At 42.6% G+C, this 15148-nt stretch overlaps 1 protein-coding gene across 2 annotated transcripts in view; it reads right to left on the bottom strand.

Moving 5' to 3' along the window:
* The window catches only part of ELOVL5 (ELOVL fatty acid elongase 5), a 70061-nt gene that overhangs the window by 52731 nt on the left and 2182 nt on the right, over positions 1-15148 (bottom strand). Inside the window, exon 2 of one of the 2 annotated variants that reach the window (XM_045802536.2) lies at positions 2825-2934. The exons of the other annotated variant lie outside the window; for it this stretch is intronic. The gene's annotated coding sequence lies outside the window, so the exon portion shown is untranslated. The remainder of the gene's footprint in view (positions 1-2824; positions 2935-15148) is intronic. 2 annotated transcript variants of the gene reach the window in all.

The following is a 15148-nucleotide window of genomic DNA, read 5'->3' as shown; positions in this document are numbered from 1 at the left end:
CTAATAGAGTAAATATCAAGATATAAGCCACATAAACGAAAGCTCTCTGAAGTTCTTAGTAATTTTTTAAAGTGTAGGTCCTAAGACCAAAAGTTTGAGAGCTCATGTAGTAACAATTCTGTGTTGAATCTTTCCCTCTCTACAAGGTTTTATTGGTAAAAAGATATTATAAATTTAGCTTCCCAATTTAACAGGGAATATCCCAAATACACTTCGAAAAGAATGTGTCTTTATACTTCAGTGGGAGTTAAATTTAACTTGGGGCACAGAGTTTAAAAACTAAACCCTCGAATACTTGAAGCTCATTTGAATGTAGTCATTTTGAAAGCAAGCTAACAATTATGAATGAAACTTTCAATCAATGTATTTTAAAGCACCCCATGACATAAGAGACTCTGAACTACAGGAAACAAACTGAGGATTGTTGGGGGGGAGGCAGATGCGGGGGGATGGGGTAACTGGGGGATGGGCATTAAGGAGGGCACGTGATGTGATGAACACTGGGTGTTATATAAGACTGATGAATCACTGACCTCTACCTCTGAAACCAATAATACTCTATATGTTAATGAACTGAATTTAAATAAAAAAAAAATAAAGTACCCCATGAGATAATTAAGTTCTTACTGATTCCCCACCAACTCATCAAATTATACAGAGTGTGGTGTGATGAGAAACTCAACACTGATCAGACAGGATGAGCTGATTTTCACATTACTATATGGGCATAGAAACTCTGAAAGTTTCTTTAGTCAAAGAATAATAATACTAACTCCCCTTCCAAATCAGGCTACCTCTCGTGGACACTCTTACTCACCAAAAACTAAAATTTTAAGTCATAAATAACGAGAGGAGCACGTTTCCCGTGGCTCAAACACATTAGACAGTTCTGCAAGAATATGTCCACTCATTAACCATGACACAAAAGCTGAAGTACTTAAATATCCTTTTTATAGAAAGAGAAAGGCTAGCTTATAAAGTAAAAAATTCATTTTCCTGACTTCAGTTTGCCACAACAAAACACCTTTTAAAAAACCACACTTTCCATTGGTCCCATTTTCATTAGGTCCTCATTTCTTTGACTCATTTTGAAATTCAGCTCAAGCTAGCATCGTGCAGGTTTTTCAAAACTTCAAAATGCAGCCTCCTCAGACAGAAAGCTTCCCCCCTCCCCCAAAGGCTGCAGCATGGCCACTATCTACGCCCAGCATCACTGGCTGGCCTGTGCGCTCACCTCCTCTCTTCCTCACCTCCTCTCTTCCTCTAAATGCGGTGTCAGGTGCAGGGATGGCCCTGACATTGTATGGAAATCTAATTACCAGAAGGAAAGCAGAGTCCCAGCCGAAGGAAGAAAAAGCAGGTCAGCAGAGAGATATAGAGAATGAATATGAATAGAAAAGGGAGAAAACTGCATGACACTCCCTTCTCCTCCAAAATAAGAATCTAAGAGTGACATTTCACCTCCCCAAGCATGACTCTTTTCACTGCTTGAAGTGTATTTGTCTGGAATAGAGCAGTGTCAATGAGAGAACAAATCTTGTGCAGAGAACATACTTGTTCTAAAGGTACATTACCTACTCCCATCTGTTACGAAGAAACTCCATACTTTTCACTCAGAGCTCAGAGCATTCACCTTTAGGTCATAGTCACAGAGCAGGTATCTTTGTAGGTGTCTCTCTACAAAACGTTTCCTCAATTTGCTTTCTTAGTTTGGAAAACGTTACGGAGAAATGCCTATAAGCCAAGTAGACTGTTTCGCTAGGGGGAAACAAGAATTCAGTTCAAGGAAAAAGTTGACATGTTAATGGGCACCGAACAGGACCAACACTTTCTCCTTCCTCTCCTTTTCAACAGGGCTTCAAACCACCTTGAACTCAGTTTCTGCTTTCTGGATGTTTGGGGGGCTTTGTCATATAGGGATACTGATTAAAGTAGATGACAACCTACAATTTAGTACATATAAATTTTAATCAAGGGGCAAAGGGAAGGGAGAACAGAAAGTTTAGCTGGTCAAGTCAGAATGAATGAGATTTCTTGTTTCAATCTTATTTCCTTTTTTGAAACTTTTTTTCTCTTTTAGATTTTATCTATTTGTTTGACAGAGAGAGAAAGACACCACAAGCAGGGGAGCAACAGAGGGACAGGGAGAAGCAGACTCCCTGGAAGCCCAACACACGGCCTGTCCCAGGACCCCTGGATCATGAGCTGTGCCGAAGATAGACCCCTAACCAAGTGAGCCACCAAGGCGTTCCATATTTCCTTTTTTGGAGAATGAAACATAAGTAACTCATTGAAATCAAAGTGAATTCATGTGTGGTTTATGGAAGCCGTTACTTTATTAGTCATACATCCTATCTTTACAGGCTTTTAAAAAAATTTAATTATATTCAGTACAGTCTTCACCGAAACGTCTTCCTTTTTTTCTTTTAAGCTCCAATTACATGGTGCAAATGCCACCAAGTAAAGGACAGTGATCAAACAGATAAGACAGCATCAACAGACAGGTGGGAAGGCGATGTGGTGCACAGAAAAAAAAAAAAAAATCTGTCATCTCAATACGTTCTACACAGTTGCCCTGAAATGGTTTCTTTCCCATTTCCCAGGAAATAGGCTGTAATTTCAATCATTTCAACCAAGCTCATTATGAAGAGCAAAGGAATTTGGAAACCGAGAACTTTCAGGATGTAACCATGTCTAAAATAGGTGTATACATAGTTCAACGGAAAACTGATATTTCTAAAGCAGCTGTGGAAATGATATAGCAAGAAGCATCCACGTCTCTTTTTCCAGCACAAGCCAAGTTTTGTTTAGGGCTCCATCCTACCTGACTCAGTAAGGGAGATCTGACAGTTTCAGGATCTGGAAATAGGGCCCCGAGTGACTGGCAAGGTGACAGAGACCAACCTGAACCAGAGGGGCTTCTGGGAAGGTAACCTGCAGCACAGAACAAAATATGCAAGAGAGGGTCACAGAATTACGTTATTTTTATTTTACTTAAATGTACTAGTTATTTATTTAGTATTAATTGTATCTATTAAGAAATTTAAGGGTATATAGAATTCAAATGGCAGCAGAAATAATTTTGGTATAGCACCGGGAAAAACTTCTTAATTTTAAGGAATATACCATAACTGGATTTTTTAGAAGGGTCACTGAGTCTCTACCTTGGAGAAATTTAAAGGAACAGTATAGACACAAATCCTAACCAATGACATCCAATCCTGCATCCCAATCCTGGACATGAAGGGCCAGTCTGCATCTGATTTCTCTCCACCTACACACGTGTGATGCTTCTGAACCTCCAACTCAGTAAGTCAGAAACCGAATCATCGTACTTCTCTTCCAAGCTCCTCTTCCTTCTGATTCTCGTATTTCTGTTACCTTCCTTGGAGTCCAGCCCTGAAAGTACACTCCATCCCTCGCCCGCCCTGGCTACCTGGCTACCTTGGTTTCCGGTCCTGTAGCAATTCTGCAATTTTAGCCTCCACTCCCCCACCCCCTCCTCCTCCAGTCTCACCCTATCACTTCTCTACCTGAATAGTCTTCTAATAACTCCAGAACTTCCTCCTCGCCAAGCCCTGTCACAAATGAATCTGTCCCATGATTCTTCTTAAAGCATAGCTGTCCTTCACTAGGCAAACAAACACTGAACACTGTTGTAGTTTTCTATGGCTACTGTAACAAACTGCCACAAACTAAAGAGCTTAAAACGACACAAACTTCTCTTACATTTCAGGAGCCCAGAAGGCTCAAATGAGTCTCAGACTAAAATCAAAGGTGGCAGCAGGGCTGTGCTTCTTTCTGGAGGCTCTACAGGAGAATCCTCTTCCCGCTTGCATTTCTTGGTTCAGGGTTTCTTCATCCATCTTCAAAGCAAGCAACCTTGGGCCAAGTCTCCCTGCATCACCACTGTTCTAGTTCTCTTCTGCCTCCCTCTTCCACAACTTATGACACCTGTGATTACCCTGCGCTCACCCGGATAATCTCCCTTTTAGTTAGCTGATCAACTAAATTCCAACCTTAATTAAGGCTGCACCCTTAATTCCCCTTTGCCCCAACCTAACATCTTCACAGGTGTTCCGAATTAGGACACAGCCATCTTTGGGGTGCTGCTATTCTGCTGACCACAATGACCTGATACAAAGCACCAAGACAGGCAAAAGTTAAAAAAAATAAATGCAGACTTTGCTGTCAAGAAAATCACACGAAGTCCTTTGATACCAAGTGTTAATTGGCTCCCTGTTGCTTAAAGAATTAAGTCTAATCCACTTAGTCTTACATTAAAGACTTCCATGATTTCAAAATACTTCTGCAGCATTATCTTCTACTACTTCCTTGTAGTACTCTAGGACTGGACTCAAACTGCAGAACTCAGGAGCACCAAACATACCAGGGATTCTCCAGTCTCATGTAATTTGCTCTATCCAGGGGCCCTCTCCATTCTCATCTCTTAAGACCCAGATCCAAAGCCACTTAGCTTCTCTTTATCTCTGCCTTCTCAGAAGCCCACACTGCCCTCTTCCACAGAACTGGCAGATCCATCAGTGACACAGGGGAATGAGTTTAGGCAGAGAAAGTTTCAGGTGCTGTTCTATAGCTAGCTGGGTGACCTTGGGCAAGCTATTTCAACTTCCAACCTTGCTTTCAACATTTATCAAGTGAAAAGGCAGACCAAGTTATTTCTAAATTCTTAATCAGTTCTTTTTTCTTTCCCCCTTAAGATTTATTTCTTTATTTTAGAGAGAGACAATGTGTGGGTAGGGGCAGAATCTTTTGAGCAGACTCCCGCCGAGCGTGGAGCCTGCCCCGAGGGCTTGCTCCTGTGACTCATGAGATCACGACCTGAGCTAAAACCGATAACTGGACGCTCAGCTGACGGAGCCACCCAGGTGCCCCTCTTTCCCAGTTCTTAAGCTCCATGAAATTGATAGGACTTGTAGCCACTTTGTCTATCCCCAAAGCCACTGTTCTGATCATCTTGACTGGATGAATGCACTGCGTCCCGATGGATCATCTCTGCCTCCGGTCTGGTACCGCTCCTCACCCCCCAAAAGCATCTTTCTGGGTGACTTACCTCCTCACAACCAGTTAAAGGCTTGCAGGAAAATGTCCAAATTCCTCAGTGTGGCCTCCAGGGCCCATGTGATCAGGCCTCTGCTTCCTCCTTTGGTTTTCTTCACTGACTTTTTCAGTTCCTCACATGTTCCTCCAGCCCCCAGCGCCCTGCCCCTCTTTCCTCAGAGCCTCTGCTATAATACTCTGCCTATTTCCTCTTTCCATCAGAGAGATTCCTGCTTATTCTCCAGACAACTTTCCTGACCCTCCCCGTATGAGTCAGGTATCCTTCCTGTTTCTTCTCATGGCACCCTGCACTGAACTCACACAGTTCCCATCACTGTAGTATTGATACCGTTCACTCGTCAGTATCCTCCCTCTGAATCTAAATTCCACATGGGCAGGACTGTCAATCTCCTCTACCACCTGTGGTACAGAGGTCATTGCCTAACTTCTGTATAGAGTAGCAGGACTTTTGGCTGCTTATAGCCAGAATCAACTGAGACTTTTCCAGCTTCTCTTGCTGCTTAATGTAGCCACATCTTTAAGTTCTGGCCAAGGAGACAAGCAAAATTATCTAGGGGCAGTTTCTGGGAACTTCCCCTAAGAGAAGGCATGGATGACCCGTCTGCCCCTTCTTTGTCTCTCCAGCCTACTGGCTGGAAGACAGGGATAGCACACTCAAAGCCCGATGCACAGTGAGCTAGCAGTGAGCCTATGGAGGGTTAAACCGGCCCCAGACCACCTCTGCAACCTTTTATGGGCGATACAAACTTCTACCTTATTTCGAGATCCCCCCGCTGGAGCCACTACTATTTTGAAATCTCCATCACTTACGGCCAAACCTTACTGTAAAAGACATGGCCACTTCCACAATAATTATGTTGACTCAAGTACATACCTCACCTCTTCCACTGGATTATAATCTCTTTGCCAGTGGGTGTACGGTCATGTGTCACAGCAGGATCTATGCTCCTTAGCAGAGGGTAGCATACAAGAATCTTCAATGGTGAGTGAGTCTGAATGATCAATGAATGAATGACCATGTGGCTACTGACACAGACAGGCTCTGTCCAACCTATACAGTCTACTTCAACCTGGAATCAATGTTGTGGCCAACCAAAATAAGGTTAAAAAAGTGTGTCAGCTCCCACTACTGTTTTATCATTAAATAGCTGGATGTCAAGCTACCAGAGTTTACTCTATTCCTTCCCTGGGCACAGTGCACAGCTGTGGCCTATCACTGGCATATTCTTCATGAATGCTTTACAAGGTAATATGCAAACAAGCAAGGTTTTTAAAAATAATAGCATGTGTCACCTTTGCTCCTGGCTAAGTGGAATGTCTGGCAATTTGTATGGTCTGAGGGCTACCGCTGCCCTTCTCCCTCAGCTTGGAGTAGGAAATGGTAACACGGCAGGCAGGGAAGCCGGTCCTCCACAGTCCCCTGCTAGGCGGGCTCCTCATTCCTGGAATATTATGCATTCTCAGACTACCAGGGTACACTCATCTTCTACACAGTCCTTAGCACAGATTACTGAACTGATACTTGAAAGCCACGTCTTTAGAGACACATTCATGCAAACAACTGCTAGATAGCTACCACATGCCTGATGGTATACAGGTACCAAGGACGCAGACATATATGTGCCAGACACTGAGCAGAGAGAAAAGAAAAGTCATTCTTACATTAAGAATGAAGAAACTGAGGCACACAAAGGTTAGGTATTGGAATCAAGGTTATACAAGCAGGAAGGCGTGGGAACATCTGATTCAATCACAAGGATCAAAGGCTCTAAGGTATAAGGATTTGACTCATGAAGAACAGGGCTTTTTCTGCTACTAGATTTGCTTTACTTTTGTGGGGTTTTTTTTTTTTGTTTTTTTGTTTTTTGTTTTGCTGGGGAGCAACGGATGAGGAAGCATTCAAATATCAGCCTGTGCAGAGTAGAGATGGGAACAGACAGGCACATTTGGAGAAATGAAGTCGGTGTGCTCCGAGTGGGAAGGGCAGGCAGGGAAGTGGCAGGAAATAAAGCTGGATCAAGAATGGCCCTGCAGAGAGAGAAAATGAAGCTTTTAGGATGGAGTGAAAGGATCCTATTAACATGTCAAGATACCACTGTGACAAGAGAGTAGAGACCAGACCACAGGGGAGACAGGAAGGAGCCGGAGAAACTGTAGTTGTCCAGTTAGGAACCAAAGTGCTGCAAGGGCTGGACGATGGGAGGGGAAGGGGCCACGGAGAGGGACAGAGAGGAGCCTGAAAGGACAATACCTGGTGACTGACAGCTAGAGTGGGGGAAGGAAGAAGATGGCTGATGAGAGAGAAGGACCTAGACACTACTGCCAGCTCAAAGGCCTGGGCAAACTGGTGGATGGTGGTGCTCCTGACCATGCTGGCCAACAGGACAGAGAGGTTTGTAGGGCATAAGGTGAACCTAGCTGAGGAGAAGTTGAGTCTGGAGCTCAGAAGAGGTGGGTTAGAAATAAATGAGATGGAAATTGGGTGGACAGTCAAACCTATGGTCACCTACATAGCCCACTGAGATTGGTCTTCCAACAATACTTTGCAATTACTCACCTAAATCCTGAATTTTGGGAAGCCCTTTAAAACATGCCAGTCCCATTTCTCAAAATGATGATAAACTCAAGCATGAAGCTCTGTACCAAGGCTCAGTGAAAAGCACCTCTCTCACTGTGTACTGCATTCATAGTCATCTTCCTTTGGGGTTACTGAGCCTATTCCAAACCTACCACTCCAGGCCAAGAAAGCAAAAAGGAGCTGCTCTGAAGAGGAAGCAAGCATAGTATTTATAGCGTTCTCCTGGGGATATGGAAGTCCTGAGATACTGTGTTTAAGGGGCTCTTTGGAGAAGCTCTGGCCTGGTTCACAGGGCAACCACTGTCTCCTCTACAAGCATGCTTCAAGAAAATCAATGGCGAAAGCCCATCACGGACATCAAGATCTTCTGCATGCCTCTAACACTTGTCTTAAGGACTAAGCTTTAAGAGGCTAAGAAATGCTTCATATTCCTAACCCTCTAAGTCAGACTGCCAATTGCAAAGAGCTGGGAGACAAATATTTAAGGGGCTTTTAAGCTTTTCTGCTATGGGCAGCTACTTATAATTCTTATCTGATTGCAGTCTCTTAACTGATGTGATTACTTGAATATTCAAAGTAAATTATCATGTTCCTCAAGCTAATTCATACGAATACACAAAGGCAGCATCATAGCCTCGGCTGAAATTAAAAGAGGGTGGAAAAACATAATTAACAAAGATAGGTTATGCAACCCCCAGGAGAAGTCTTGAAGGATTTAAATTCAAACCTGCATAACATAAATAAGGCACGAGACATGAGAACACATTTCTTTGTTTAAACTGAATTCAAACACCCACATTTTACAAATGTTACTTGGGTATGGAGGTGAATGAGAGGGAGAGGCAGGTTCAAATGTATTAAAAAAACAAAACAAAACAAAACAACAACCACCAGTTTGGGGCACCTGGGTGTATCAGTGGGTTAAACGTCTGCCTTCAGCTCAGGTCATGATCTCTGGATCCTGGAATCGAGTCCCATGTGAGCTCCCTGCTTAGTGGAGAGTCTGCTTGTCCCTCTCCCTTTGCCCCTCCCCCTGCTCATGCTCACTCTCTCTCTAATTAAAAAAAAAAAATCTTAAAAAATTTTTTGCTACAATGTGGCTTTTTTTTTTTTAAAGATTTTATTTATTCATGTGACAGAGACAGCCAGCGAGAGGGAACACAGCAGGGGGGAGTGGGAGAGGAAGAAGCAGGCTCCCAGCGGAGGAGCCCGATGTGGGACTCGATCCTGGAACGCCGGGATCACGCCCTGAGCTGAAGGCAGATGCTTAAGGACTGCGCTACCCAGGCGCCCCACAATGTGGCATTTTTAAAAGCAAACACAATCTAGTACTCATTTAATCATCTCTTCTACAGAGTGTGTCCAAAGCCAACAGTTACCATGTGGTCACAGTCCATGTTTTTATGTAGTCCACTCTGAATTTTGTGATTCTCTTATTTTAGGAATTGTGGTACCCATAACCATCATAATGGTGTCATATCTACTGACCCACAGCCAGAAAGAAAATGAAAAAGTTCTGAGACAGTCTAATAATCCCAAGAGAACTAAGGGTGGTGATAAACGTGTCTATCTTGAGCCTGAAAGGTGGCCCTTAACGGGGCCTGTGTCAGAATGACCTAGTAGAGGTTTTCAAAATGCACATGACTTACACCTCTGTCCGAAAGAAATCAGACAAGCTGGAGACAGAGGCTCCCTAGAGGATTTGGGTGCCCTTCCCTCCCAGCCCACACCCTTCAGGTCTTATACACCTTGTAAACCAAACCAGCTGCAGCTGAGGCCAGGTAAGGAAATTGATGCTGGATGCCCACGGCCAGTCACACCAGTCCAGCCCACTGGAAACTGAGCTTTGGAGCACAGATTTCTTATACCAATCATTCTAGAGCTCCTCTACGTCTATGCTTCTGATTACACCAAAAGAGAATGCTTAAGTGGTGCAGAATTCTGAAAAAAGGATTCGAGAAGAAACAAAAGGTTACCCTTTCAAGGACTGATCACAAATGTTATTCTATTAGCTTTCTTTATCTAAACCTTTGTTTAGTTATTGTCAAAAGTTCTATATTGGTTATACTGTCAACCTCTCAGAATGTAATGAGGAATAAGAAACTCAACTTTGTTTCCTCTAGTTCTACGTCTAGAGCTGCAAATGCAAAGACAGCTACCCAGTCGCACAGGCTTACAGTGTAGCAGGTTGGCTGAGAGCTGAATACAACTCTGCTGACTAGTGGCTGTCGAGCCTTGCACAAGTCACTTCACCTTTCTGTGACTTAGTTTCCTCATCTGTAAAATTGGGGTACCTACCTTGTGGGGTTTTGTGAGGCCAAAATAAATTAATATAGGTAGAGCACTTTAGAAAAGTGCCTAGTATGTGCTACTGAACAGCTATATTTAGCATCCACAGAATAGGCTCATTCTTTTTATAAGCTGCAAAGTATTCCATTGCCCAGCTGCAATTTATTCTTCTAAAGGACATTTACTCTATTGTATCTTGCAATCTTTTGTTATTATAAACAATGCTTCAATGGACATCTATACAATGGAGAGATCTTTTCACCATGATCATCACATTCAGTCCCCTACTTAACTTTCATGGTTAATACTGATGGTTTGAGCCCCCTTCCAGAGTAGGCACAGGTATTACCACCTCCAAGTTCTACCCAGTCATAAGTGGCAGCGTTGGAACCCCATCCAGATGTGTGGCTGCTAACCTGAAAGGCAGCTTCTTTAATCCACTTCCCACAGCTTTGCTTACTTAAGAAAAGCACACTAGATGCTCTTATAAATGTATCTCAGATTCACAGTTAAATATTTAGAAGTTCTGTAAGAAGTAAAACTCAAATTCTCAGACGTACGTATCAGCTCACAAACGTGGCAGATGGAGGTAACAACTTCTGTAAATATTAATTTATTTCTTCTGCCAAAGACTGAAGCAGAAGTACCCTGGACACTACCCCCTAGGGATACGCACCACACTGCCAAACTCCCAGAGAAGTAAATGAATAATTATCAAATTTGGTATCATGAGAACTATTCTTTGGGGAAAGAGAAATTCATAACAATTACTCTGTAGTAGCATTTGCTGTGCCAAGACAAGAGGAGAACAGGTACTCTGGGGTTCAGCATAACAGATACAATAAAGACCTGAGTGGCCAATTCTCCAGCATGGCTTTAATTAGGTCTTTTTAGTATGGGCTTATAAAGATTGTTCTGACAGGCTGAAACTGTTGACAATGAGGACAGGAAAGGGCAAAGGTAGAACTTCACAGAGATGGAAACTGTAACCAGCATGTGCTAGCATAGTAGAAGGATTATACTTAGAAATCCAGGTGTTTCAAGAAAATGGTTATTCTCCTAATGAGAGAAAGCCTAACAGTACCAGCACTAAACACATTAAAAAAAAAAAAAAAAAGATTTCCTAAATCCCTGTCAGCAAAGACATCAAACAAAAGTACAAATGTCTAATTTAAGAAAGAAGATCACACACCACTGTACTTCAAACACAAATGCACAGGGTGCTGGCGGGGAGGAAGGGTGGGAATTTAGTCTTTCTGAACACTCACCAAGTACCAGTACTTTACATCCAGGGACCACACAAATCTGAAAGGAAATACATGAGTCAAAAAAAAAAAAAAAAAAAAAAAAAAAAAGTTCCCATTGAGGAAATATGCCAGCAGGAGCCCAGTGGGAACCAAACAATTTGCTAATGATAACATTTATGGGTTCAAAGGAGGATAAGGATATGTGTGGGTGAGTGGTGGGGGGGTTCTATTACAAATTCTCAAAATTAGGTCAGGTTATCTTCCTAAACAATTCACTTTGCTAGGCCAGAACATGTCCAGCAGGGGCGCCTGGGTAGCTCAGATGGTTAAGCCTCTGGCTTCCGCTCAGGTCATGATCCTAGGGTCCTGGGATCAAGTCTGACATCAGGCTCCCTGCTCAGCAGGGAGTCTGCCTCTCCCTCTGCCTTTCCCCAGGCTTGTGCTCTCTCTCTCACTCTCTCTCTCTCCCTCAAATAAATAAATAAAATCTTAAAAAAAAAAATGTCCAGCAGTTAAGCTTAACCTCTTGAAGAAATAACTGTAAATTCCATCATTGATTTTGACATCACCTTTCTAAGACCTAAATGATTTCAACTTTCACTCTCTATCCCTAGTCAAATAGAAACAAGGGATTTGTTCTTGGCGCAAGTGAAAGTAAAAAATTTTAGTTCTTAGAAATCACCTTAATCTTTTAAAGAAAAAGAGATCAATACCCAGAGTCAATCTTCTCATGGTTGGTGGCAAGTTAGGATAGGAAGCCATGGCAGCCAGGTTCTTTTTTTTTTTAATGTTTTTTTTATTATATTATGTTAGTCACCATACAGAGCCAGGTTCTATACAAGGGTTAGGCCCCCTACTTAAACAACTATTCCTTCCCATCTTCGCAAATTACTTCAGTTGTAATAAAGAACTATGCATATGCTTCACTGTAATCCTATATCATGAGGCATCACTGATTTTTTTTTTTTTTTTTTTAAGATTTTATTTATTTATTTGACAGAGAGACGAGAGAACACAAGCAGGGGGAAGGGGAGTGGGAGAGGGAGAAGCAGGCTCCTGCCTGGGATCACGGACTGAGCCGAAGGCAGACGCTTACCAACTGAGCCACCCAAGCGCCCCGGCGTCACGGATTTTCCTATCGGTTACACAAGCTGAGGTAAGTCAGCTGGTGGAGGAAGCCCAGAAGCCTTGGTTCTTACTCCTGGCTCTGCCAGCAACCAGCTGCATGAGCTTTACCAATATTGGATTTTCGTACTCTCACCAGTGATATATCATTAAAAGTTGGAAAGCAACCCGATTTCAGTAATATTAAAATGTGAAGTGCCTGCAGTGATTTTAAGAGGCCACTGATTATAAGCTGCATCTCTCCCAAGATATGTTAAAATACGAACACTGAAAATGGATGAATTGTGGAAACACAGAGTTGTGAAAGAGCGACAAAAAGAAAGTGGTCAACAGAGATGGGTACGGGGGTGTGTATGTGTGTGTGTGGGGGGGTGTGTGTGAAGCAGCTTCTCCAGATATATATGTGGGCTGTTTGGGTGCTCCACCTGATTGCAAAGCTTCTTCTTCTTCCTCTATAACACCACATTTCTTCGACCACTCAGTCTTAGGAATGCTCTTTGTCTTGCTGGCCCCTCACAATCCATTGGTCTCCGAGTCTCATAGATCTTATCCTAGAAATAATCTCATACAATTAATTAGCCCTCTCCAGCCTGTGCTCATGGCTGTAGTTTCATGTGGGGCTTTCTCACTGCCCTGGCCACCTCTCATAGCCTCCCAAGCCATCTCCACAGTCCTGGCCTCTGTCCAAGCCAATCCCTCTTACACATTCTGATAAGAGTCCTACTCCTGGAGCACCGCATTCATAATGCACTCCTAGTTCAAAAGCTTCAATGCTACTACATAACCTCAGGAGAGAGGGCAGGCTAGGAGCTCAAGATGACCTGGGCTGGAATGTTTTGTGACCCTGGCCAAGTGTCTAAACTTCTCTAAGTCTCCAATTCTTCATCTGTAAAGTGGGAAGGCTCACAGTACCAACTAATAGAAACTGAAATAAATCCATATAAAGTGTTCACTGCAGGGTTTGACACATAGTAAGAGTTCAGTAATAAACAGCCATTACTAACATCAACAACTTGCCTTTCTAACCTTTTCTTCTACTTCTGCACTATTGGATTCAGCCAAACTGGGCTACTTGCTTTTTGCCCAATGATTCCACAGATGTTTGCTCTCCAAACTCCCTCTTTCCCAGAATGCTTGTCCTATATCTCTTCAAATCAGTAAGAATCCTCTATGAAATTTAAGGCTACATTCGAATGTTGACTCAATTCTACCTACTTTAATCCAGTCATCGCCTTAGTACTGACATCCGTGGAGGCCCTTACAGTTCACCATGTGGCTGACTTCCCCCATGTCCACACTGGCCCTCACTGAAGGTATGGTAGCAGCCCAACAGGTGAGGTTAGATTTAAATCCACTTCCTCAGTTCTGGGATGGGCCCACCAGGTTGTCAGATTTCCATTGTTCTAGTTTTTACTTCAAGTAACCAGGCTTAAATTAATCACCTCAAAGCCAAGGACCCTCTTTGGAAGGTGATGGGAAGTGAAGTTCCTCCATGAGAGTATGTTAACGGGGGTCCATATCGTTGCTGGTAGTTATCTTGCAAAATCAGCCTATGGACATAACTATCACCTGAAAGGACTGCAGAGACACTGATAGAAGTTTTACCCTCAGGACTTTTCAGGTGAGGTGGTCATTTAAGTCCCTTGGAGTCAGGTTTTCTGTTTCCGGTACTGAAAGCATCCTAACCAATCTTACAGTGGTAAGCACTGATATGGCTAATACAGATAGCTCTGCCACATGAAGTTTTCCCAGACCTAGTTACACAAGTCCTCCAGAAATCTGAGTTGGACCCCTTTTTTTAGTCCAAGGCATAGATTTGGTATGGGTATGAAAGGATTTTCATGAAAACTAAATCAGGAAGACCTTTGGAATCAGAACTGTGTCATTCAACTTTGTATATAACCTCTCCCAAAACAAACTACACATAACTGACAAGTCAATGAATAAAAAAGGCATCTAGAAAAAAAAAGGAAGGGAATAGATTTTAGGTAGATCTGAAAGATGACAAACTGTTACGTGAGGTTGACTAGGTTAGATTTTTAAGTTACAGAATAATAGAGTTACAGAGATGGCACACAGATGACTGAACCAATCGTAGCAGTGCAATGATAGAAGGAGCGAGTATGACACTGGAAACAAGGCTATGTGAATTTGGAAAAGTCACTTGGCACCTCTAAGCCTTAGGTCTCAATTCTTAAAAGAAAAAAAAAAAAGAGGTAGGGGATAACACTTCTCAAATGGATGTGTTATCACACAAAGGAACTCATACAACAAACAATTAACCGGAAGGTGCTCCCATTAAGGTGCTTAAACTGAATGCCCCCCCCAAAATATGTATTTCCCATCAGTAACAGAAGAGTTAGTAGCACAGATGAGGAATTCAAAATCAAAACGTCCTAGGGGAGAAGGATGTGGCCAAGTGAAAAAGAAGTAAAACTATCACTCGCATTCTCTACTTGGGCAAGTTACCTGAAAGGAAGGTAAAGAGTTCTACCTTGATTTGTATAATTCATGTTGGAAATAAGACACCCAAGGATTGAGATTCACCTCGAGAAGCAGGCCAATCAATAATTATGCTGAGAGCAAAAGAAAAGGTAATGGTGGGGGGGAGATTCTTGCACACAGATTAAGGTCTCTAATCAGGGCAAACAGAAAACACGAGGCTCTGCTAGTCCCAGGGAATGAGATAATTTACCTCATTTTCAAAAGTGACTTCATAGAGATACTGAAATTTGTATCCGTGAAACCCTAAAGTTCTGGATATTTTCCCAGTTATTTGAGATTCTTGAGCTTTATTCTCGGCTACATTCTCTAAATCTCACTACCC

This window comes from Ursus americanus, chromosome 29, assembly GCF_024610735.1.
Source record: "Ursus americanus isolate L20-20 chromosome 29, mUrsAme1.1.p, whole genome shotgun sequence".
Taxonomy (NCBI): Eukaryota; Metazoa; Chordata; class Mammalia; order Carnivora; family Ursidae; genus Ursus; species Ursus americanus.
This window is presented reverse-complemented; position numbering and strand designations above follow the sequence as displayed.